The following is a 24,389-nucleotide window of genomic DNA, read 5'->3' on the forward strand; positions in this document are numbered from 1 at the left end:
GCAGTTCTAACCATGAGAATTGCTTAGGCCTGCAGCATGTCTGTTAGCCTGGGAGCTGTACCAGGGGGTTATTTTTATAACCTTCAATTTTGCTTCAGGGACCAAGGCTTGAGAGTAGCTTAAGGACTTAGATGAAACAAATTTGCAAGCCTCAGCTGAAATCTTGAAGCAGGTGATCTAACATCTGGAGAAACCAACCACCAGGACAAACTAAGTGCTTTCTCATCCTTTTTAAAACCATGTTGTCAGTCTGAAAGAGGAAGAGGAAACCAACAAAGTTTTGATGACGCTTACAAGTCAATTTCCTGCTTTCTTTCTCAAATAGTTCTGCTGACCCCTTAGGCGGCTAGTTTTAGAAACTGGGCTATAAATATGAACAGTAATAGTACTGCGTGGTATTTACATCAAAGCTCCTCGTCAGCAGCGATCACCACCTGCTTCCCCCCCACACACCCCCCGACTTGTCCTCTTGGTGTGAGGGTCAACCAGAGGCCTCCTCTGCTTTTCTTCAGACACTTGAATTCCCCTCCCTCACATCTAGAGGGGAGCCACCTGCTCTCCAAGTCTCTCTCTGCCTCCCCTCTGCTCATTCTCTCTTAATCTTCTGTTCCCCCTCACTCCCTGCTTCCCCAGCCACCCAAGTCCAAAGTCATGCTCAGGCAAGTGGAGTGTAGGAGTCCTGAGGGTAGGAGGTGTTGGAAGGAGGGCTCAGTGATCTGGGTAGTGAGGAAGAGAGCGTTCCTTTCTTTCCCCCATCTCAAGTCCCAATTAAACAAAAACAAAAACAAAAACAAAAATCTAGTCTTCACAGTAACCAGGTCCCAGATCTTTGGGCGTGAACATGCAATTCTCTAAAGTTTCTACAGCTCTGATGATGATCATCCCATGACTCATTTTTGGATCATCAAGATGGAAACCTATTACATTTATTTGTCCCAAACACCGCCCCACCCCACCAAACTTGCTATGAAATGAATGCTTTGCCCCCAAAATAGCATGTTTTTTTTTTTTCTATCATGAAAAGTTAACAAAAAAGACACTTCTGCCATAATTTTACCCTGATTTTGACTGGAATTTGTGGAGATGTTTTGCTTTCATGGTGACTGGGGATCCTCTTGGCATTTAGGGGGTGGGAGGTCAGAGCTCCCTTAAATTCTGCAAGGTTCAGGATAGTGCCTGTGCCTGGCCTATTAGTGGATGCTTAACAAATATTTATTTATTTATTTAAAGAGCAGAACCTTGGCTATAGTTTCTCATAGAAACCTTTCTTAGGGAAGTAACTCTCATCCCATCTGAGGACCTTCATATGGGTCACACACACACACACACACACACACACACACGTAGGGCAATTTCCTCATACAAGAATGCTAATCTGGGATAAATTCCTTATCCTTCTTCTCTAAACTGTAACCTCCTCAGGGGCGGGAACAACAATCCATATGGAGGTTCTTAGGGCTATTCACCAATATTTACAGATCTCTTCCTTTTGGAATGGGATAGAATTATACTTTCCCACCCCCTTTTCATTGTTAGCCATGATCAAATGACTTGCTTTGGGCAACGAAATACGGTGGGCGCTGTGCCATTTCTGGAGGGATGCTTAGGAGCCAGTGTGCAATCCACCATGTGTGTTTCCTCCCGCTACAGAGACTGTAGATCCCAGTAATGAGATGGGGCTCTGGGTACCTGAGTGATGATGAGTAGTCTCCCTACTGAGCTGTATTGGGTTTGTAGAATCCAAGTTCCACCTTGGCAGGCTGAGAACAGACTGTGACCAAGGAATAATTTATTGTTTTGTTAGGCCGCTGAGATCTGGAGGTTATTTGTTACCACAGCAGATTTTGGCTTATCCTGAGTGCTGTCGTCTAAGCTGAAGCTATTGAGGAAAACCAGTAAAAAGCATGCCAATCTCTTCACCCAACATCTGAACAAAATGTGAAATAAGACACACAGAAAGGCAGATGGAGGCCAAATTCTTAGCTTTATTATTAATTTAATCCAGAGAATGCTGGATTGAAGCAGTCTTCCCCATGAAGGGTATACTGGTGCTGGGGGACACCTGCTTAGCTAAGCCTCATGGCTTTTTCTGGATGCATCAGTTTGTTAGGGCTGCCGTAACAAATACTACAGAGTGTGTGGCTTCAAGAACAAGAAATTGTTCACCTCACCATTCTGGAGGCCAGAAGTCTGAGATCAAGATGTCGGCAGCATTGGTGTCTTCTGAAGCTTCTCTCCTGGGCTTGTAGATGGTGTCTTCTTCCTGTGTCTTCACATGGTCTTCCCTTCGTATGTGTCTGTGTCCTAATCTCCTCTTCTTATAAGGACACCAGTCCTATTGGATTAGGGCCCACCACCAAAGGCCTCATTTAAACTTAATTGCCTCTTTAAAGAATCCATCTCCAAATACAGTCACATTCGGAGGTACTGGGAGCTAGGAACTTTGACATATGAATTTGGGGGGGTTGGGGGCAAAATTCAGCTCATAACAGTAGGTTTTTCAGTTGACAGAGCAACTCCAAAGAGCCAAAATGGTAGAACTGAGACAAGTATGCCTCATTATAGTCTTTACAAGTATATCATTCACATGGCACTCCTTACAAATTGACTGTTGGCCTGGCCACCAGCCTCTCCAAGGGTGGAGGGGATGAAGGGGTAAAGAAATGTCAGCCATTTCACACCAGCTGTAGTCTCTCCACATGGAGGAGACACTGAAAACAAGAGGAAGTATCCCGCTTCTCACAATGTACATCTGGCTCAGCCTGTATCCTCACCACCCAATAATACAGGACTTGGTTCATGGAAGACACTCAGTAAGACAAAATGGTCTCTTTTGTGACATTTCTTAAGTTTTTTAAAAAAACTTGGTTGCATTGTTGTGCTATGCTGTTCTTAGCCCCTGTGTCTATTTTCCTTCTATTTCACCCCAACTGCTAGGAGAAAGCATTTCCTGTGTCGCTGACTACACACCACATTGGACCAGGCACACAGCAGCTGCCTACTGAGCTGGTGGCAAATCGAGCTCTGGGTTTATTTTTGACTTCTGAGTTAGAAGTCCCTGCCCTCAGGCCCAAGAAAAAGGAGTATGGGATAGAGGACCCTGACTAGGCAAAAGGCAGGGGAATCCTTCAGGCACAGGGCTGACAACTGTCTCCCCAGTAGAAACCAAGACACTGTGGTAACAGCCATGGGTCCCTGCAGTCCTAACAGGTGTGGAGAGGGTCTAGCAAGTCCCATCACCACAGGGAAGGAGAATAAAAGTGAGGGAGACCAGCCAATGTGCACAGCTCTGCCAGTGAGAAGCCAAAGTGGCCATTGAAATATTAATGGGGCACCTGGTTCTCAGCTTCATAACAAGGGAAGAAGGAGAAAGCTTTCTGAAAAATCACAGTGGCTTTGGGCAGAGATTCCAGAGGAGGGGGTTGAAGGCTGCAGGATGCGCTCCCGATCCTTTTCATCTCCCCAATCCTTGCTTCGTTTTCTCCCACAGTCTCTCACCAGCCCACTTCTTGGTGTTTTGGCCTCACAAAATGATTTCTGCCTTTCCTTTCAGTTGCCCTGTCACCCAACCTTCTCCCTGTTCTCATTCATCAGGGACAGGGGCACTTTCGGTGGTGGAAAGACACAGATTTTGGAATGCAGCCTGGGCTTTCGGCTCACCCCCACATCTTTCTAGCATATACACAATGGATATGGATTGTGTTTGTTCCCTTCCTTTGTGGATGGCACCCATATATTTCATCGTGCAAATATCCCTCCTTGCTGAAGGTGATTCTCGTTGAGATGTCAGTCAAGTGGCACCACCCACCACACCATGGTAGAAGGCATGTGATCAGAGCTTGCAACCTCACTTGACTCAGTGATTGATCCAAGGTGGCCAACCAGGGCCAATTGGAATGCTTCTGGAGATCAGTATGGGCTACCACCTGGAAGGACCATGGGAGCCTGTGACTTCCGGGAGCCATCTTCCCTTCCCATGAAGGAGAGGCTTTTTGAGAGTGAAACTACGCAGAACAAAGCAAAGTCAAAGACGGGGCACAGATAGGACCCCAGATCCAAGAAAAATGTCAGAGAAACCCCTGCATCACATGAGCCACTAGGGGTATTTTTTTTAACTCTTGAACTAGTTTGAATGTGGTTTCTGTCACTTGTAACCAACACAGCCTTAATAATCACACTATGTGGGGGGCGGGGCAAGATGGCGGAGGAGTAGGAGACCTGGATTTCATCTGGTCTCAGGAATTCAGCTGGATAGGGATCAAACCATTCTGAACACCTACGAACTCAACAGGAGATCGAGGAAAAGAATAGCAACAACTCTCTGAACAGAAAAGCGACCACTGACTGGAAGGTAGGGCGTGCGGAGAAGTGAATCCGAGGCGATATTCGGGAGAATGGGGGGCAGGGGGGAGGGGCCTCTGCCGGCCGCTTCTGGCAAGTGACAGAGCGGTGGAGCACAAAATCGGAACTTTTAGAAGTCGGCTCTGCTGAGGGACCTTGCTCCAGTGGCTAAGCGGGGGTGGAACCCTTTCTGGGACAGTGTGGTCTCAGGAGCCTCGGGGTCACAGAAAGACCGGGGGAGCCTGAGTGTGGCAGAGCTCCCAGGTATTGGCACGGGGAAGCCGGCTGCAGAGACGGAGCCCAGGTGCGGGCTCTCAGCTCGGGGTTGCCATAAACCGTGATCCGCGGCCCAGTCGGGCCACTGCTCCTCCAGCAGGGACCCAACAAGCGGCAGAGCCGGGGAGACTCCCCTTCCTTCCCCGGGAGGAGCGGCGCGGGAGCGCACCGTAGGGATCTGCTGGGTTTGGAGACTCCACACGGGGTCGGGTGCCAGAGATAGAAACGCTCGGTCACAGGCCGGGTGAGCACGGAGTGCGGCCAGAGACCAGGGACACGGGAGTGACTGCTTTTTTCTGGGGGCGCACTGAGGAGCGGGGCCCTGAGTTCTCAGCTCCTCCGGGCGGAGATTGGGAGGCCACCATTTTCACCCTGGTCCTCCAAAGCTGTGCCGAGAGCTTGCAGGGAACAAAAGCTCCCGAGAGCAAACCCGAGCAGATTACTTAGCCCCGGCGGACAAGGGTGGGGCAATTCCGCCTCCGGCAAAGACATTTGGGAACCATGGCAACAGGCCCCTATCCCAGAAGATCAGCAAGAACAGCTGGCCAAGACCAAGTTTACTGATCAATGAGAATGGCAGAACTCCAGAGCTAGGGGAATACTGCACATAGAATTCATGGCTTTTTTACCATGATTCTTTAGTCTTTCAAAGTTAACTTTTTTTAACGGTCTTTCTTTTTTTTTTTTGAATTTTTCTTTATCCCTTTTTCAACCAACATCTTATCAATCCCTTTTTAAAAAGATAAACATTTTTATTTTTCGTTTTTAGAGTCATACTATATCCCTTCATAGTAGTTACCCTCATTTTTGGCATATATATATAAGTTGTTCTCTCTTTAAAATTTTGAGATACAGTTTCTTCTAACAGATCAAAATATACCCTAAATCTCTAATGTATGGCTTTGTTCTAGTCTCCTGCCTGATCACATTCTCTCCCCCCCTTTTTTTCTTTCTTTCTTTCTTTTTATTTTTTTAATCCTCCTCTTTCTTTTTTCAAACAACTTCTTATCAATTCCTTTTATAAAATTTTTTATAATTTTCATCTTTACACTCATATTCCATCCCTTCATCATATCAACTCATATTTTGTACATATATTTCTTTCTTTCTTTAAAATTTTGGGAGGCACTGTCTTCTAACAGACCAAAATACACCCAAAATCTAGTGTGTGGCACTGATCTATGCACCAGCCTGATCATATTTGATCATATTTTGTTTTTGTTTTTTGTTCTGTTTTTGTTTGTTTTTATCTTTTTCTTTTTCTTCTTTATTTTTCTCTTTCTTTTTTCTTTCTTTTCCTTTCTTTTCCGCTCATTTCAAGTCTTTTCTAATTTGTTTAGAGTATATTTGCTGGGGACGTTGTTACCCTGTTAGCATTTTTTCTCTCATTCATCTATTCTCCTCTGGATGAAATGACAAGATGGAAAAAATCACCTCAACAAAAAGAACAAGAGGTAGTACTGTCAGCCAGGGACCTACTCAATACGGACATTAGTATGATGTCAGACCTAAAGTTCAGAATCATGATTTTAAAGATACTAGCTGGGCTTGAAAAAAGCATGGAAGTTATTAGAGAAACCCTTTCTGGAGAAATAAAAGAACTAAAATCTAACCAAGTCGAAATCAAAAAGGCTATTAATGAGGTGCAATCAAAAATGGGGGCACTAACTGCTAAGATAAATGAGGCAGAAGACAGAATCAGTGATATAGAAGACCAAATGATGGAAAATAAAAAAGCTGAGAAAAAGAGATAAACAACTACTGGATCACGAGGGCAGAATTCGAGAGATAAGCGATACCATAAGACGAAACAACATTAGAATAATTGGGATCCCAGAAGAAGAAGAAAGAGAGAGAGGGGCAGAAGGTATATTGGAGCAAATTATAACAGAGAACATCCCCAATGTGGGGAAGGAAACAGGCATCAAAATCCAGGAGGCACAGAGAACCCCTCTCAACACCAATAAAAATAGGTCAACAACCTGACATCTAATAGTAAAACTTACGAGTCTCAGAGACAAAGAGAAAATCCTGAAAGCAGCTCAGGAGAAGAGATATGTAACCTATAATGGTAGAAACATTAGATTGGCAACAGACCTATCCACAGAGACCTGGCAGGCCAGAAAGGACTGGCAAGATATCTTCAGAGCACTAAACGAGAAAAATATGCATCCAAGAATACTATATCCAGTTAGGCTCTCATTGAAAATGGAAGGAGAGATAAAAATCTTCCAGGACAAACAAAAACTAAAGGAATTTGCAAACACGAAACCAGCCTTCCAAGAAATATTGAAAGGGGTCCTCTAAGCAAAGAGAGAGCCTAAAAGCTGCATAGATCAGAAAGGAACACAGACAATATACAGTCACAGTCACCTTACAGGCAATACAATGGCACTAAATTCATACCTTTCAGTAGTTACCCTGAATGTAAATGGGCTCAATGCCCCAATCAAAAGACACAGGCTATCAGATTGGATTAAAAAACAAGACCCATCAATATGCTGTCTGCAAGAGACTCATTTTAGACCCAAAGACACCCCCAGATTGAAAGTGAGGGGGTGGAAAACCATTTACCATGCTAATGGACACCAAAAGAAAGCTGGGGTGGCAATCCTTATATCAGACAAATTAGATTTTAAAACAAAGACTGTAATAAGAGATGAAGAAGGACAATATATCCTCCTTAAAGGGTCTATACAACAAGAAGATCTAATGATTGTAAATATCTATGCCCCTAACGTGGGAGCAGCCAATTATATCAGGCAATTAATAACAAAAGCAAAGAAACACATTGACAACAATACAATAATAGTGGGGGACTTTAACACCCCCCTGACTGAAATGGACAGATCACCTAAGTAAAAGATCAACAAGGAAATAAAGACTTTAAATGACACACTGGACCAAATGGACTTCACAGACATATTCAGAACATTCCATCCCAAAGCAATGGAATACACTTTCTTCTCTAGTGCCCATGGAACATTCTCCAGAATAGATCACATCCTAGGTCACAAATCAGGTCTCAACAGGTACCAAAAGATTAGGATTATTCCCTGCATATTTTCAGACCACAATCTTTGAAACTAGAACTCAATCACAAGAGGAAAGTCGGGAAGAACTCAAATACATGGAGGCTGAAGAGCATCCTCCTAAAGAATGAATGGGTCAACCAGGAAATTAAAGAAGAATTTAAAAAATTCATGGAAACCAATGAAAATGAAAACACAACTGCTCAAAATCTTTGGGTTGGGATGCAGCAAAGGCAGTCCTGAGAGGAAAGTATATAGCAATACAAGCCTTTCTCAAGAAACAAGAAAGGTCTCAAATACACAACCTAACCCTACACCTAAAGGAGCTAGAGAAAAACAGCAAATAAAGCCTAAACCCAGCAGGAGAAGAGAAATAATAAAGGTCAGAGCAGAAATCAATGAAATAGAAACCAAAAGAACAGTAGAACAGATCAACGAAACTAGGATCTGGTTCTTTGAAAGAAATAACAAGATTGATAAACCCCTGGCCAGACTTATCAAAAAGAAAAGAGAAATGACCCAAATCAACAAAATCATGAATGAAAGAGGAGAGATCACAACCAACACCAAAGAAATACAAACAATTATAAGAACATATTATTAGCAACTCTATGCCAGCAAATTAGATAACCTGGAAGAAATGGATGCATTCCTAGAGATGTATCAACTACCAAAACTGAACCAGGAAGAAATAGAAACCTGAACAGGCCTATAACCACTAAGGAAATTGAAGCAGTCATCAAAAATCTCCCAACAAACAAAAGCCCAGGGCCAGATGGCCTCCCAGGGGAATTCTACCAAATACTTAAAGAAGAATTAATACCTATTCTTCTGAAACTGTTCCAAAAAATAAAAATGGAAGGAAAACTTCTAAACTCATTTGATGAGGCCACCATTATCTTGATCCCCAAACCAGACAAAGGCCCCATCAAAAAGGAGAATTACAGACCAATATCCCTGATGAACATGGATGCAAAAATTCTCACCAAAATACTAGCCAATAGGATCCAACAGTACATTAAAAGGATTGTTCACCGTGACCAAGTGGGATTTATCCCTGGGCTGCAAGGTTGGTTCAACATCCGCAAATCAATCAACGTGTTACAATACATTAACAAAAGAAAGAACAAGAATCATATGATCCTCTCAATAGATGCAAAAAAAGCACTTGACAAAGTACAGCATCCTTTCTTGATCAAAACTCTTCAGAGTATAGGGATAGAGGGTACATACCTCAATATCATAAAAGCCATCTATGAAAAACCCACAGTGAATATCATTCTCAACGGGGAGAAACTGAGAGCTTTTCCCCTAAGGTCAGCAACGCGGCAGGGATGTCCACTCTCACCACTGCTATTCAACATAGTATTAGAAGTCCTAGCCACAGCAATCAGACAACAAAAAGAAATCAAAGGTATACAAATTGGCAAAGAAGAAGTCAAACTCTCACTGTTTGCAGATGATATGATACTTTATGTGGAAAACCCAAAGACTCCACCCCAAAATGCTAGAACTCATACAGGAATGCAGTAAAGTGGCAGGATATAAAATCAATGCACAGAAATCAGTGGCATTTCTGTACACCAACAACAAGACAGAAGAGAGACAAATCAGGAGTCGATCCTATTTACAATTGCACCCAAAACCGTGAGATACCTAGGAATAAATCTAACTAAAGAGGCAAAGGATCTGTACTCAGAAAACTATAAAATACTCATGAAAGAAATTGAAGAAGATACAGAGAAATGGAAAAACGTTCCATGCTCATGGATTGGAAGAACCAACATTGTGAAGATGTCAATGCTACCAAGAGCAATCTACACATTCAGTGCAATCCCGATCAAAATCCCATCCACTTTTTTCAAAGAAATGGAACAGATAATCCTAAAATTTGTATGGAACCAGAAGAGACCCCGAATAGCCAGAGGAATCTTGAAAAAGAAAAGCAAAGCTGGTGGCATCACAATTCCGGACTTCCAGCTGTATTACAAAGCTGTCATCATCAAGACAGTATGGTACTGGCAAAAAAACAGACACATAGATCAATGGAACAGAATCGAGAGCCCAGAAATGGACCCTCAACTCTATGGTCAACTCATCTTCGACAAAGCAGGAAAGAACGTCCAATGGCAAAAAGACAGTCTCTTCAACAAATGGTGTTGGGAAAATTGGACAGCCACAAGCAGAAGAATGAAACTGAACCATTTCCTTACACCACACACAAAAATAGACTCCAAATGGTTGAAAGACCTAAACGTGAGACAGGAGTCCATCAAAATCCTAGAGGAGAACACAGGCAGCAACCTCTTCGACCTCAGCCGCAGCAACTTCTTCCTAGAAACATCGCCAAAGGCGAGGGAAGCCAGGGCAAAAATGAACTATTGGGATTTCATCAAGATAAAAAGCTTTTGCACAGCAAAAGAAACAGTCCACAAAACCAAAAGACAACCGACAGAATGGGAGAAGATATTTGCAAATGACATATCAGATAAAGGGCTAGTATCCAAAATCTATAACTCAACACTCAAAGAACAATGATCCAATCAAGAAATGGGCGGAAGACATGGACAGACATTTTTCCAAAGAAGATATCCAAATGGCCAACAGACACATGAAAAAGTGCTCAACATCCCTCGGGATCAGGGAAATCCAAATCAAAACCTCAATGAGATTCCACCTCACACCAGTCAGGATGGCTAAAATTAACAAGTCAGGAAACGACAGATGTTGGCCCGGATGTGGAGAAAGGGGAGCCCTCCTACACTGTTGGTGGGAATACAAGCTTGTGCAACCCCTCTGGAAAACAGTATGGAGGTTCCTCAAAAAGTTGAAATAGAGCTACCATACGATCTAGCAATTGCACTACTGGGTATTTACCCCAAAGATACAAAGGTAGGGATCCGAAGGGGTACGTGCACCCCGATGTTTATAGCATCAATGTCCACAATAGCCAAACTGTGGAAAGAGCCAAGATGTCCATCGACAGATGAATGGATAAAGAAGAAGTGGTATATACATACAATGGAATATTATGCAGCCATCAAAAGGAATGAGATCTTGCCATTTGCAACAATGTGGATGGAAGTGGAGGGTGTTATGCTGAGTGAAATAAGTCAATCAGAGAAAGACATGTATCATATGACCTCACTGATAGGAGGAATTCTTAATCTCAGGAAACAAACTGAGGGTTCCTGGAGTGGGGGTGGGGTGGGAGGATTGGGGTGGCTGGGTGATAGACATTGGGGAGGGTATGTGCTATAGTGAGCGCTGTGAATTGTGCAAGACTGTTGAATCACAGATCTGTACCTCTGAAACAAATAATGCAACATATGTTAAGAAAAAAAAAAGAAGAAGATAGCAGGAGGGGAAGAATGAAGGGGGGGAAATTGGAGGGGGAGACATGCAGAACGTGTCCCCTTTAATACCCATCACCATGAGAGACGATGGACTCTGAAAAACAAACTGAGGATTCTAGAGAGGAAGGGGGTGGGGGGGTGGATAAGCCTGGTGATGGGTATTAAAGAGGGTACAGTCTGCGTGGAGCACTGGGTGTTATGCACAAACAATGAATCATGGAGCACTACATCAAAAACTAATGATGTAATGTATGGTGATTAACGTAACTAAAAAATTTTAAAGAAAAAAATAATTATAATCGTACTGTGTGGCTCTAGGCAACTCATTTAAGTTTCTTGGAATCTCAGTTTTTTCACCCTTCTACCACAAAACTCAGCATACCCTCCTGTAGCATTTCCATGGTAGACTTGTCTCCCACTAGCCTGAGAGCTGAGACATATGTTAGTGTTTTCAGCACTTACCCTGGGCCATAAGAGGAGCTCAATAATTACTGATCCACTCCCATTTTCCTCTCTTCTAGTAGAAATCTAATTACAGCCTCCTATTTGTAGCTCTTACTTCTATTTTCTTTCCTGGGCCAAGTTTCCAGCCGATTTCCCCTAGTGGCCCTGTAGGTAAGTTTCCTTACCTGGATACATGGTGTATGTGATTATGATTATTAGTAATTGTGTGTCCAAGTGGTGCTGTAAGATCTGTTTCATCTATCCTTGCCAAGGAAGGGGCGCCTGGCCAACTGTGTCCACAAGTGACTAGTTGCTACAAGCACGGCAAAGCTTTCATGGCCAGAAGTAATTGCTGGTGCAAGAAGAGGTCCAACCAAAGATAATTTTAGCTTGGTGTTAAAGCAACAAGTCACATGCAGACTCCCTTCCTGCTCCCACTCCACCCCGCCAGATCTGGCTGGTGCCATCTTTTCAAAAAGGGACTTTTTCAATATTGCAGTTACCCTGGAACATTTCCACACAAATGTGCAATGATCCGGAGGTGAACACATGGCCCAGCAAACTCCTTTCTCCCCCTTCTCCCCATTCTAGGCCCTTCTTCTGGCTTTCTGGTTTAGGTAAATGGCACCACCATTGTCCGAGGCACCAGACGCCCAACATGTTAAACTCCTTTCACTTTGTTCCCAAGTCATGAACATTCTATCTCAAATCCATCCTCTTTTACCATCATCACCCCAATTTAGGACTGCTTACCTTTGACCTGTGTTATTTTAGGGGTCCCCTGTTTGCTGCCTTCCCCACCAGTCTCTTTCCCATTCAGTCCAGCCCTAACTCCCTCACTCTGTTACTTTTATTTTTTTTTTAAGTTTTATTTATTTACTAGAGAGAGAGAGATTGCAAAAGCAGGGCGTGGGGCAGAGGGAAAAGGAGAGAGAGAATCTCAAGCAGACTCCCTGCTGAGCACAGAGCCCAACTCGGGCTCCATCTAATGACAATGAGATCAGGACTTCAGCCAAAACCAAGAGTCAGATGCTTAACCAACTGAGCCATCCAGGCGCCCCCACTTTGACAATTTCAGGGGCTCCTCACCACCAGATGAATCAAGTAAAAATATTTCACTGCCAGATTCAAAATGTTCGGCAAAATAGCTGTAGGCCAAATCTCTGGCTTCACCTTCCCTTTGTTTCTGCCAGACTATTTTACATCCTATCCCCTGTCTGATATGTTCTCACATTTGCTCTGCTTCTACTTCTGCCTCAAACACCTTCTCTCCTGTCAGAAACTATTTTCCCAGGACTCATTCAGATACTGTCAAGATTGTCTCCCTTCCAGCCGCCTTGATACTGTGAATTAACCAATGCATGAGGAAAACCTTGTTGGTTTTAGTTGCCTCAAGTTTCGTGAGTTTGTTGGCTCGTCCTGTTTTTCCACCAGTTTTGACTCCAGATGGCAACTTGTTGTCTCCAAACATTAAAGTCATCCTCAAAAGGTAAAGAATTTCCCTTCCTGAGAATCTTCCAGAGTAATAGCTAGTGTTTAGCTCTATCTAGCCTCCATGCCAGGCTGAGAGCTTTCTGCACACTCTCTCATTAACACCTCGCAATCACCTTGTGAAGCAGACACCGTTATTACCTTCATTTGACAGCTCAGAATTGAGGTTTGCCAGGCTAACGTACTCTGAGGGACGTTGCAAGCACCAGGCACTGCTTCAGATTCTAAAGACTGTGCTTCCCACTCAAAACATGCTACAATTTTCATACAGAACAAGCAGTGAGAGCAAGTATCATTGATGCTAACTGTCTGGAGAACTTTCTTTGGCCAAAGCTCCGAGCCTCTGAGGACGACCACTTTCCTGAGGAGAACTCATGCCCTCTACATTTTGCATAGAAGGCAGTCTCATTACTTATGTCATGGGCACATCTCCTATGATCTTGTTTCCAAAAATAATTGTTTTGCATTGCTATTTAAATGTGAGGTTTATGGTCACACCTGGGGATTCTCAGTTTTTCCTGTACCATTCCCAGCTAAAGAAAACAAACGAAAACATTTTCCTTTTTAATGATTTCCCTGAAAACAAGTACCTGGGCCAGTAAGATAGACAATCCTCTGCTTATCATTTCAGTGCTTAGCCACTTTTTTCCTAAATTTACTTATTTTAGAGAGACCTAAAATTATCAAAATCTCTGACTCATGGCTGCTCTCAAGTCCTTCAACCTTTGGGTCATACCTGTTTTTAATGTAAAATCAAATGGCTTGAGGCCTCAACCTTTGAAAATAGCAGAAACTGGCCAGTTGTCAGAAGTTTCCAGTAAAACAAAAAGCAGCTTGAGGAGGAATTTTCGAAAGCCCTTATATATGTTAATTATGGACACTAAGGATCAAAAACAGGGAAGCGGAACAGAGCTACAATGACAGGAATATTATATATCAGTCAGAGTGATGCTAGCTTATGCTATAGTAGCAAATTCCCCGAGCCCAGTGACTTTCACCTGAAAATTTATTTTGCTCACATAAAGTCCACTGCAAAAACCAGGGCCCTCCAGGAAACCCCCTTCAAATGATGATTCAGAGAGCCAATAGGCTTCTATCTTGAGATCCTAGTGTCTCAACACTAGGGGGTCACTGAGCTGGGGAAAGAGAGAACAAAGGAGTCAACAAGAAGCTTTTCACTACCTCAGCCCGGAAAGGATCCCTGTGCTTTGTAGTCCATCGGCCAGAAAGAGTCTTAGGGCTTTGCCTAACTTAGGAGGCAGCTCTAAGTGTGGAAGAGCTCCTGCGTATGAAGTAAGCAATCAGTGTTCTGCCTTGAGGGCAGGGCGCAGGTCCACCGATTTACTTTTTTTTTTTTTAATTTATTTACTAGGCAATTTCCTAAAATGTATGAAACTTTCTTTATACTTCTGTGCTTTCTACTATGGAAACTGAAGGTTAAGGAGGAGAGAGAGATAAGAGGTAGAAAAGGGAAAATACTGATTTACTTGGTGACTTGGCTTTAGTCCCCCTGGCAGACAGTTTGAAATTTACATTTGCATCTGATTTCAGAGACCTTAGTACTTTGAAAAGGGCACCACAGAACAGTCTGGCAACTAATATTCTAATCCCAATTATTCCATGCTCTAATCTGTGACCTTGCACCTGTAACTTTACCACTCAGATTCTCAGCACATTCTTCAGCTCGTTGGGAATGATGATGTATATCATCAATGAACTATTGTGAAATTCACATTGGATGTCTGAAATGCTTAGCAAAATGCTCAGCTCACAGTAGGTGCTAAAGAGTTTGCTGAATGACTGTCCATAAGTAAATTAACTGCTTCCTATTTAATCTCATAGAAGCTCATGAAGCTAACTTCACCATGATATGAAACCTACATGGTACAGGAGGCGTAGGATCATTGTAGTTGATCAGAATGTCATGGTTGGTAAATTCATTTCTGAGAGGAAATGTTTATTCGTTTTTTTTTAATTTTTTATTGTTATGTTAATAACCATATATTACATCATTAGTTCTTGATGTAGGGTTCCATGATTCATTGTTTGTGCTTAACACCCAGTGCTCCACACAGAATGTGCCCTCTTTAATACCCATCACCAGGCTAACCCATCCGCCTACCCTCCTCCCCTCTAGAACCCTCAGTTTGTTTTTCAGAGTCCATCGTCTCTCATGATTCATCTCCCCGACCGACTTACTCCCCTTCATTCTTACCCTCCTGCTATCTTCTTCTTTTTCTTTTTTCTTAATATATGTTGCATTATTTGTTTCAGAAGTACAGATCTGTGATTCAACAGTCTTGCACAATTCACAGCGCTCCCCGTAGCACATACCGTACCAATGTCTATCACCCAGCCACCCCATCCCTCCTACCCCCACACCACTCCAGCAACACTCAGTTTGTTTCCTGAGATTAAGAATTCCTCCTATCAGTGAGGTCATATGATACATCTTTCTCTGATTGACTTATTTCACTCAGCATAACACCCTCCAGTTCCATCCACGTCGTTGCAAATGGCAAGATCTCATTCCTTTTGATGGCTGCATAATATTCCATTGTGTATATATACCACTTCTTCTTTATCCATTCATCTGTTGAAGGACATCTTGGTTCTTTCCAGTTTGGCTATTGTGGACTTTGCTGCTATAAACATTAGGGTGCACGTACCCCTTCGGATCCCTACATTTGTATCTTTGTGGTAAAAACCCAGTAGTGCAATTGCTGGATCGTATGGTACCTCTATTTTCAACTGTTTGAGGAACCTCCATACTGTTTTCCAGAGGGGTTGCACCAGCTTGCATTCCCACCAACAGCGGAGGAGGGTTCCCCTTTCTCCGCATCCCTGCCAACATCTGTCGTTTCCTGACTTGTTAATTTTAGCCATTCTGACTGGTGTGAGGTGGTATCTCACTGCGGTTTTGATATGGATTTCCCTGATACCGAGGGATGTTGAACACTTTTTCATGTGTCTGTTGCCCGTTTGGATGTCTTCTTTGGAAAAATATCTGTCCATGTCTTCTGCCCATTTCTTGATTGGATTATTTGTTCTTTGGGTGTTGAGTTGGATAAGTTCTTTATAGATTTTGGATACTAGCCCTTTATCTGATATGTCATTTGCAAATATCTTCTCCCATTCTGTCGGTTGTCTTTTGGTTTTGTGGACTGTTTCTTTTGCTGTGCAAAAGCTTTTTATCTTGATGAAATGCCGATAGTTCATTTTTGCCCTGGCTTCCCTTGCCTTTGGCGATGTTTCTAGGAAGAAGTTGCTGCGGCTGAGGTCGAAGAGGTTGCCGCCTGTGTTCTCCTTTAGGATTTTGATGGACTCCTGTCTCACGTTTAGGTCTTTCATCCATTTTGAGTCTATTTTTGTGTGTGGTGTAAGGAAATGGTCCAGTTTCATTCTTCTGCTTGTGGCTGTCCAATTTTCCCAACACCATTTGTTGAAGAGACTGTCTTTTTGCCATTGGACGTTCTTTCCTGCTTTCTCAAACATAAGTTGACCATAGAGTTGAGGGTCCATTTCTGGGCTCTCGATTCTGTTCCATTGATCTATGTGTCTGTTTTTTTGCCAGTACCATACTGTCTTGATGATGACAGCTTTGTAATACAGCTGGAAGTCCGGAATTGTGATGCCACCAGCTTTGCTTTTCTTTTTCAAGATTCCTCTGGCTATTCGGGGTCTCTTCTGGTTCCATACAAATTTTAGGATTATCTGTTCCATTTCTTTGAAAAAAAGTGGATGGGATTTTGATCGGGATTGCACTAAATGTGTAGATTGCTCTAGGTAGCATTGACATCTTCACAATGTTGGTTCTTCCAATCCGTGAGCATGGAACGTTTTTCCATTTCTCTGTATCTTCTTCAATTTCTTTCTTGAGTATTTTATAGTTTTCTGAGTACAGATCCTTTGCCTCTTTGGTTAAATTTATTCATAGGTATCTTATGGTTTTGGGTGCAAATGTAAATAGGATCGACTCCTGATTTGTCTCTCTTCTGTCTTGTTGTTGGTGTACAGAAATGCCACTGATTTCTGTGCATTGATTTTATATCCTGCTACTTTATTGAATTCCTGTATGAGTTCTAGCATTTTGGGGTGGAGTCTTTTGGTTTTTCCACAAAGTATTATATCATCTGCAAACACTGAGAGTTTGACTTCCTCTTTGCCGATTTGGATGCCTTTGATTTCTTTTTGTTTTCTAATTGCTGTGGCTAGGACTTCTAATACTATGTTGAATAGCAGTGGTGAGAGTGGACATCCCTGCCGCGTTGCTGACCTTAGGGGTAAAGCTCTCAGCTTTTCCCCATTGAGAATGATATTCACTGTGGGTTTTTCATAGATGGCTTTTATGATATTGAGGTATGTACCCTCTACCCCTATACTCTGAAGAGTTTTGATCAAGAAAGGATGCTGTACTTTGTCAAGTGCTTTTTTTGCATCTATTGAGAAGATCATATGATTCTTGTTCTTTCTTTTGTTAATGTATTGTATCACGTTGATTGATTTGTGGATGTTGAACCAACCTTGCAGCCCAGGGATAAATCCCACTTGGTCACGGTGAACAATCCTTTTAATGTACTGTTGGATCCTTTGGCTAGTATTTTGGTGAGAATTTTTGCATCCATGTTCATCAGGGATATGGGTCTGTAATTCTCCTTTTTGATGGGGTCTTTGTCTGGTTTTGGCATCAAGGTAATGGTGGCCTCATAAAATGAGTTTGGAAGTTTTCCTTCCATTTCTATTTTTTGGAACAGTTTCAGGAGAATAGGTATTAATTCTTCTTTAAATGTCTGATAGAATTCCCCTGGGAAGCCATCTGGCCCTGGGCTTTTGTTTGTTGGGAGATTTTTGATGACTGCTTCAATTTCCTTAGTGGTTATAGGTCTGTTCAGGTTTTCTATTTCTTCCTGGTTCAGTTTTGGTAGTTGATACATCTCTAGGAATGTACCCATTTCTCCCAGGTTATCTAATTTGCTGGCATAGAGTTGCTCATAATATGTTCTTATAATTGTTTGTATTTCTTGGGTGTTGGTTGTGATCTCTCCTCTTTCATTCATGACTTTGTTGATTTGGGTCATTTCTCTTTTCTTTTTGATAAGTCTAGCCAGGGGTTTATCAATCTTGTTATTTCTTTCAAAGAACCAGATCCTAGTTTTGTTGATCTGTTCTACTCTTCTTTTGGTTTCTTGTTCATTGATTTCTGCTCTGATCTTTATTATTTCTCTTCTCCTGCTGGGTTTAGGCTTTATTTGCTGTTTTTCTCCAGCTCCTTTAGGTGTAGGGTTAGGTTGTGTATTTGAGACCTTTCTTGTTTCTTGAGAAAGGCTTGTATTGCTATATACTTTCCTCTCAGGACTGCCTTTGCTGCATCCCAAAGATTTTGAGCAGTTGTGTTTTCATTTTCATTGGTTTCCATGAATTTTTTTAATTCTTCTTTAATTTCCTGGTTGACCCATTCATTCTTTAGGAGGATGCTCTTTAGCCTCCATGTATTTGAGTCCTTTCTGACTTTCCTCTTGTGATTGAGTTCTAGTTTCAAAGATTGTGGTCTGAAAATATGCAGGGAATAATCCCAATCTTTTGGTACTGGTTGAGACCTGATTTGTGACCTAGGATGTGATCTATTCTGGAGAATGTTCCATGGGCACTAGAGAAGAAAGTGTATTCCATTGCTTTGGGATGGAATGTTCTGAATATGTCTGTGAAGTCCATTTGGTCCAGTGTGTCATTTAAAGTCTTTATTTCCTTGTTGATCTTTTGCTTAGATGATCTGTCCATTTCAGTCAGGGGGGTGTTAAAGTCCCCCACTATTATTGTATTGTTGTCAATGTGTTTCTTTGCTTTTGTTATTAATTGCCTGATATAATTGGCTGCTCCCACGTTAGGGGCATAGATATTTACAATCATTAGATCTTCTTGTTGGATAGACCCTTTAAGTAGGATATAGTGTCCTTCTTCATCTCTTATTACAGTCTTTGTTTAAAATCTAATTTGTCTGATATAAGGATTGCCACCCCAGCTTTCTTTTGGTGTCCATTAGCATGGTAAATGGTTTTCAACTCCCTCACTTTCAATGTGGGGGTGTCTTTGGGTCTAAAATGAGTCTCTTGCAGACAGCATATTGATGGGTCTTGTTTTTTAATCCAATCTGGTAGCCTGTGTGTTTTGACTGGAGCATTGAGCCCATTTACATTCAGGGTAACTATTGAAAGGTATGAATTTAGTGCCATTGTATTGCCTGTAAGGTGACTGTTACTGTATATTATCTGTGTTCCTTTCTGATCTATGCAGCTTTTAGGCTCTCTCTTTGCTTAGAGGACCCCTTTCAATATTTCTTGGAAGGTTGGTTCGTGTTTGCAAATTCCTTTAGTTTTTGTTTGTCCTGGAAGCTTTTTATCTCTCCTTCTATTTTCAATGAGAGCCTAACTGGATATAGTATTCTCGGTGGCATATTTTTCTCGTTTAGTGCTCTGAAGATATCTTGCCAGTCCTTTCTGGCCTGCCAGGTCTCTGTGGATAGGTCTGTTGCCAATCTAATATTTCTACCATTTTAGGTTACATATCTACAGCTCTACCCGAGCTGCTTTCAGGATTTTCTCTTTGTCTCTGAGACTCGTAAGTTTTACTATTAGATGTCAGGTTGTTGACCTATTTTTATTGATTTTGAGAGGGGTTCTCTGTGCCTCCTGGATTTTGATGCCTGTTTCCTTCCCCACATTAGGGAAGTTCTCTGCTATAATTTGCTCCAATATACCTTCTGCCCCTCTCTCTTTCTTCTTCTTCTGGGATCTCAATTATTCTAATGTTGTTTCGTCTTATCGTATTGCTTATCTCTCGAATTCTGCCCTCGTGATCCTGTAGTTGTTTCTCTCTCTTTTTCTCAACCTCTTTATTTTCCATCTTTTGGTCTTCTATATGGCTGATTCTCTCTTCTGCCTCATTTATCCTAGCAGTTAGTGCCCCCATTTTTGATTGCACCTCATTAATAGCCTTTTTGATTTCGACTTGGTTAGATTTTAGTTCTTTTATTTCTCCAGAAAGGGTTTCTCTAATAACTTCCGTGCTTTTTTCAAGCCCAGCTAGTATCTTTAAAATCATGATTCTGAACTCCAGGTCCAACATCGTACTAATGTCCGTACTGAGTAAGTCCCTGGCAGAAGGTACTACCTCTTGTTCTTTTTGCTGAGGTGAATTTTTTCATCTTGTCATTTTGTCCAGAGGAGAATAGATGAATGAGAAAACAAAATGCTAACAGGTTAACAACATCCCCAGCAAATATACTGTATACAAATCAGAAAAGACCTGAAACCAGGGGAAAAGAAAGGGAAACAAAGAAAAAAGAGAAAAAAAAAAAAGATAAAAACAAAAACAGAACAATACAAAAAGCAGAATATGATCAAATATGATCAGGCTAGTGCATAGATCAGTGCCACACACTAGCTTTTGGGCATATTTTGGTCTGTTAGAAAAAAGTGCCTCCTAAAATTTTAAAGGAAGAAAGACATATATGTACAAAATAAGGGTTGATACAATGAAGGGATGGAAGATGACTGTAAAGATGAAAATTATAAAAGATTTTATAAAAGGAATTGGTAAGATAAGAAGTTATTTGAAAAAAGAAAGAAGAAGATTTAAAAAAAAAAAAGAAAGAAAAAAGGGAGAGAATGTGATCAGGCAGGAGACTAGAACAAAGCCATACACTAGTGATTTAGGGTATATTTTGATCTGTTAGAAGAAACTGTATCTGAAAATTTTAAAGAGAGAACTACTTATATATATATATATATATGCCAAAAATAAGGGTAACTACTATGAAGGGATAAAATATGACTCTAAAAATGAAAAATGAAAAATGAAAAATATTTTTTAAAAGGAATTGATAAGATGTTGGTTGAAAAAGGGAAAAAGAAAAATAAAAAAAAAAACAGTTAAAAAATTAACTTTGATGAACTAATGAATCATGGTAAAAAAAAGCCATGAATTCTATGTGCAGTATTCCCCTAGCGCTGGAGTTCTCCCGTTCTCCTTGATCGGTAAACTTGGTCTTGGCTTGCTGGCTGTTCGTGCTGATCTTCTGGGGGAGGGGCCTGTTGCCGGGTTCCCAAATGTCTTTGCCGGAGGCTGAATTGCCCCGCCCTTGTCGGTCTGGGCTAAGCAAGCTGCTCGGGTTTGCTCTCAGGAGCTTTTGTTCCCTGCAAGCTCTGGGTACAGCTTTGGAGGACCAGGGTGAAAATGGTGGCCTCCCAATCTCCACCCAGAGGAGCTGAGAACTCGGGGCCCCGCTCCTCAGTGCGCCCCCAGAGAAAAGCAGTCACTCCCGTCTCCCCGGTCTCCGGCCGCACTCCGTGCTCACCCGGCCTGTGACCGAGCATTTCTATCTCTGGCACCCGACCCCGTGTGGAGTCTCCAAACCCAGCAGATCCCTGCGGTGTGCTCCTGCGCCGGTCCTCCTGGGGGAGGAAGGGGAGTCTCCCCGGCTCTGCCGCTTGTTGGGTCCCTGCTGGAGGAGCAGTGGCCCGACTGGGCCGCGGATCACGGTTTATGGCCACCCCGAGCTGAGAGCCCGTGCCTCGGCTCCGTCTCTGCAGCCGGCTTCCCTACTCCGATACCTGGGAGCTCTGGCGCACTCAGGCTCCCCCGGTCTTTCTGTGACCCCAAGGGTCTTGAGACCACACTGTCCCGCGAGGGTTCCACCCCCCGCTTAGCCACTGGAGCGACGTACCTCAGCGGAGCCGACTTCTCAAAGTTCCGATTTTGTGCTCCGCGGCTCTAGCACTTGCCAGAAGCGGCTGACGGAGGCCCCCTCCCCCGCCGTCTATCTTCCCGAATATCGCCTCGGATTCACTTCTCCGCACGTCCTACCTTCCAGAAAGTGGTCGCTTCTCTGTTCAGAGAGTTGTTGCTACTCTCCTGTTCGATCTCCTGTTGAGTTCGTAGGTGTTCAGAATGGTTTGATCCCTATCCAGCTGAATTCCTGAGACCAGACGAAATCCAGGTCTCCTACTCCTCCGCCATCTTGCTCCGCCGAGGGCGAGGAAATGTTTATTCTACTCCACTGAGCTATTGTGAAACTCAAATTAAGTATCTGAAAAAGCTGTGTAAACTAAAGTGCCATATAAATGCAAAGTATTGGTACTAAAAATACTGTGACTGAGGCCAGCTTCTCAGGTGTGTGACCTGCAGAGTAGTCATACAGAGCCACTTTAAGATGGTCTCACAGTTGATTTATCGATCTGTGGTTGCCATCCTGAAGTTCTCAATCATTTCCAAACAAGGGGCTTCACATTTTCATTTTACACTGGGCCCCACAAATGATGTAGCTGATGCTGGTCAGGACTCAAAATACTGCTATTTTTTGTCAAAGAAAGGGATTTTTAGATGTTCTTTCTGGTCCCTTGCAGCCCTAAAATTATATAATTCTAAAAAATATGCCAAATATTGTATCATTCTTATTTTTGTTTTTTAAAACACTTCTGCCATTCTTTTGTTGCTAATCAAACATTTTTTAAAGTATCTGTTATTTCTCATAAGCTCTTCATCTTTCAGTTTCCACTCCCATGAAGCTCTGGGAAAAGATTTTATTTTCCCCACTAGATGCAGTCTACTTAGTTAAGGTCCTTAGAGACAATTCTAACTTTGTGTTTTTATAAGGCCTCTTTCAAAGTATGCTGGGCTGTACACTTGATTTTCTGGGCTCCAGACTAAAGACTGGTGTTGGTATTGAGCAATGTGCTTTATGCTTTTGCAAAAGAACATATTTTTTAAACATCTACACTGGAAAGAGAACTTTGGAGTTATCGTATTCTGCTTCCAAACCAGGGAAGCTGTAATGTAGTAGAAAATGTCGAAGATTTGGCATTACTAGATTTATGTTCGAGGTCTTGATTCATCGTGTACTGGATGTGTGAGCCTAACTTGCTTAAATTTCTAATGGATCTTAGTCTCCTCACCTGTAAAGTGGAATAGTGGCGGGGAGGGGCTGTTAGTATCTATTTCACAGGATTCTGAGAAGACTACTTTTAAGGTGTGGTGTATCAATAGAAAGGATTATCAGGCGATATAGTTGTTTTCATTCTAAATAATTTGGTCCCATTAATGAATTATTTAACTGTGATAACTAGAAAGCTAGTATGATCCCATACTCCACTATTTCTCTTTAACATCACAGTGGTTAGCCCCACAGATTGCACTGGATGAGGTAGAAAATAGGTTATTTTGTTGGAGGATATTCGTTTAACAAATCTTTTGAGCATCCTCTGTGAGTTGAGCACTTTGCTAAGCACACACCAAGAAATGATATTAGGTCACACCTAATATATCCTAAAAAACAAAACTACATAGCATTATACTTTCCATCATAAACATTCTATTGGCAAGTATCTAGTGGGCACCCACTGTATGCCATAATATGAAGATTTTTAAAGGAGAGGTAAGAGGTGTTATGGGGATTGTAATAGAGACTAACCAAGTCCCAAGTCCTTTTTTTTTTTTTTTTAATAACGTGATGAGGTGGGGCAAGAAAGTTAATGTAAAAAGCTGGAAACAGAAGTCCTCAGGCAATTAATAGCAAAATACCGCCATGGGCCATTTCAGTTAAGGATAACCTTTGGGCCAGGGGTGGGATGAGCAGGAGAGAGAAGCAGAAAAACAAATATCCAAATAAAGTAAGAATGTATTGCTGGTAAGAATTACAAATTTCTGCAAGGAACCTCAAAAGGAAGAGCATGAAGTAGCTAGAACAGAAGGGGCCTGGGGGAGATTAAATGAGGAGATGGGGTTGGGGAGAGAGAGAGAGAACCAGGCAGAAGATGCTGGAAGACTGGGCCCTAGGAAGAAGCAGTGGTCAGGGAGAGGGTCCCAGTGGTCCGAGCACCTGCCAACTACCAGCTGTGATAACTGTGTATTGCACAACTCCAGGGGGAGATCGCAACCTCTTGGTTCATGTAGTTATTACAACAGTTTCTCGGCAGACAGTAATAAAGGTCTCCAGGAAGATGAGCTTTCTTCTTAGTCACCCAAAGTCATCGTTCAGACCAGAAGGCCACCTCCATTGGCCAGAGGAATTTTGAAAATCGCTGTTCACTTTTTACGTGGCTGCCAGCAATCTGACCCATCGGGCTCCGGGCTCCTGGGCATCACCCTCAGATGGTCACATAAATTGTCCTATACAGGATCTCCTCATATGGGTGGGATTCTTGAAAAACTCAAGGGAAAGGACCAGAAAGGAAGGTTTGAAGGGGAGAGCTATGCAGAGAGGCTTTGGTAAAAGTTTGGGAACTCAGTAAAAGCCTGAGAATCACCAGGAACATCCTAAGTACCTGGAGAATCCCTGTGGGCATGAGGGGTGGGGAGAAGCACGGTGGGGTTTCCACTATTTGTGAGATGGATGTACTAGCAGTTTTTATTTATTTATTTATTTATTTTCTCTCTCTTCTTTTTATTATGTTAT

This window comes from Zalophus californianus, chromosome 9, assembly GCF_009762305.2.
Source record: "Zalophus californianus isolate mZalCal1 chromosome 9, mZalCal1.pri.v2, whole genome shotgun sequence".
Classification (NCBI taxonomy): domain Eukaryota; kingdom Metazoa; phylum Chordata; class Mammalia; order Carnivora; family Otariidae; genus Zalophus; species Zalophus californianus.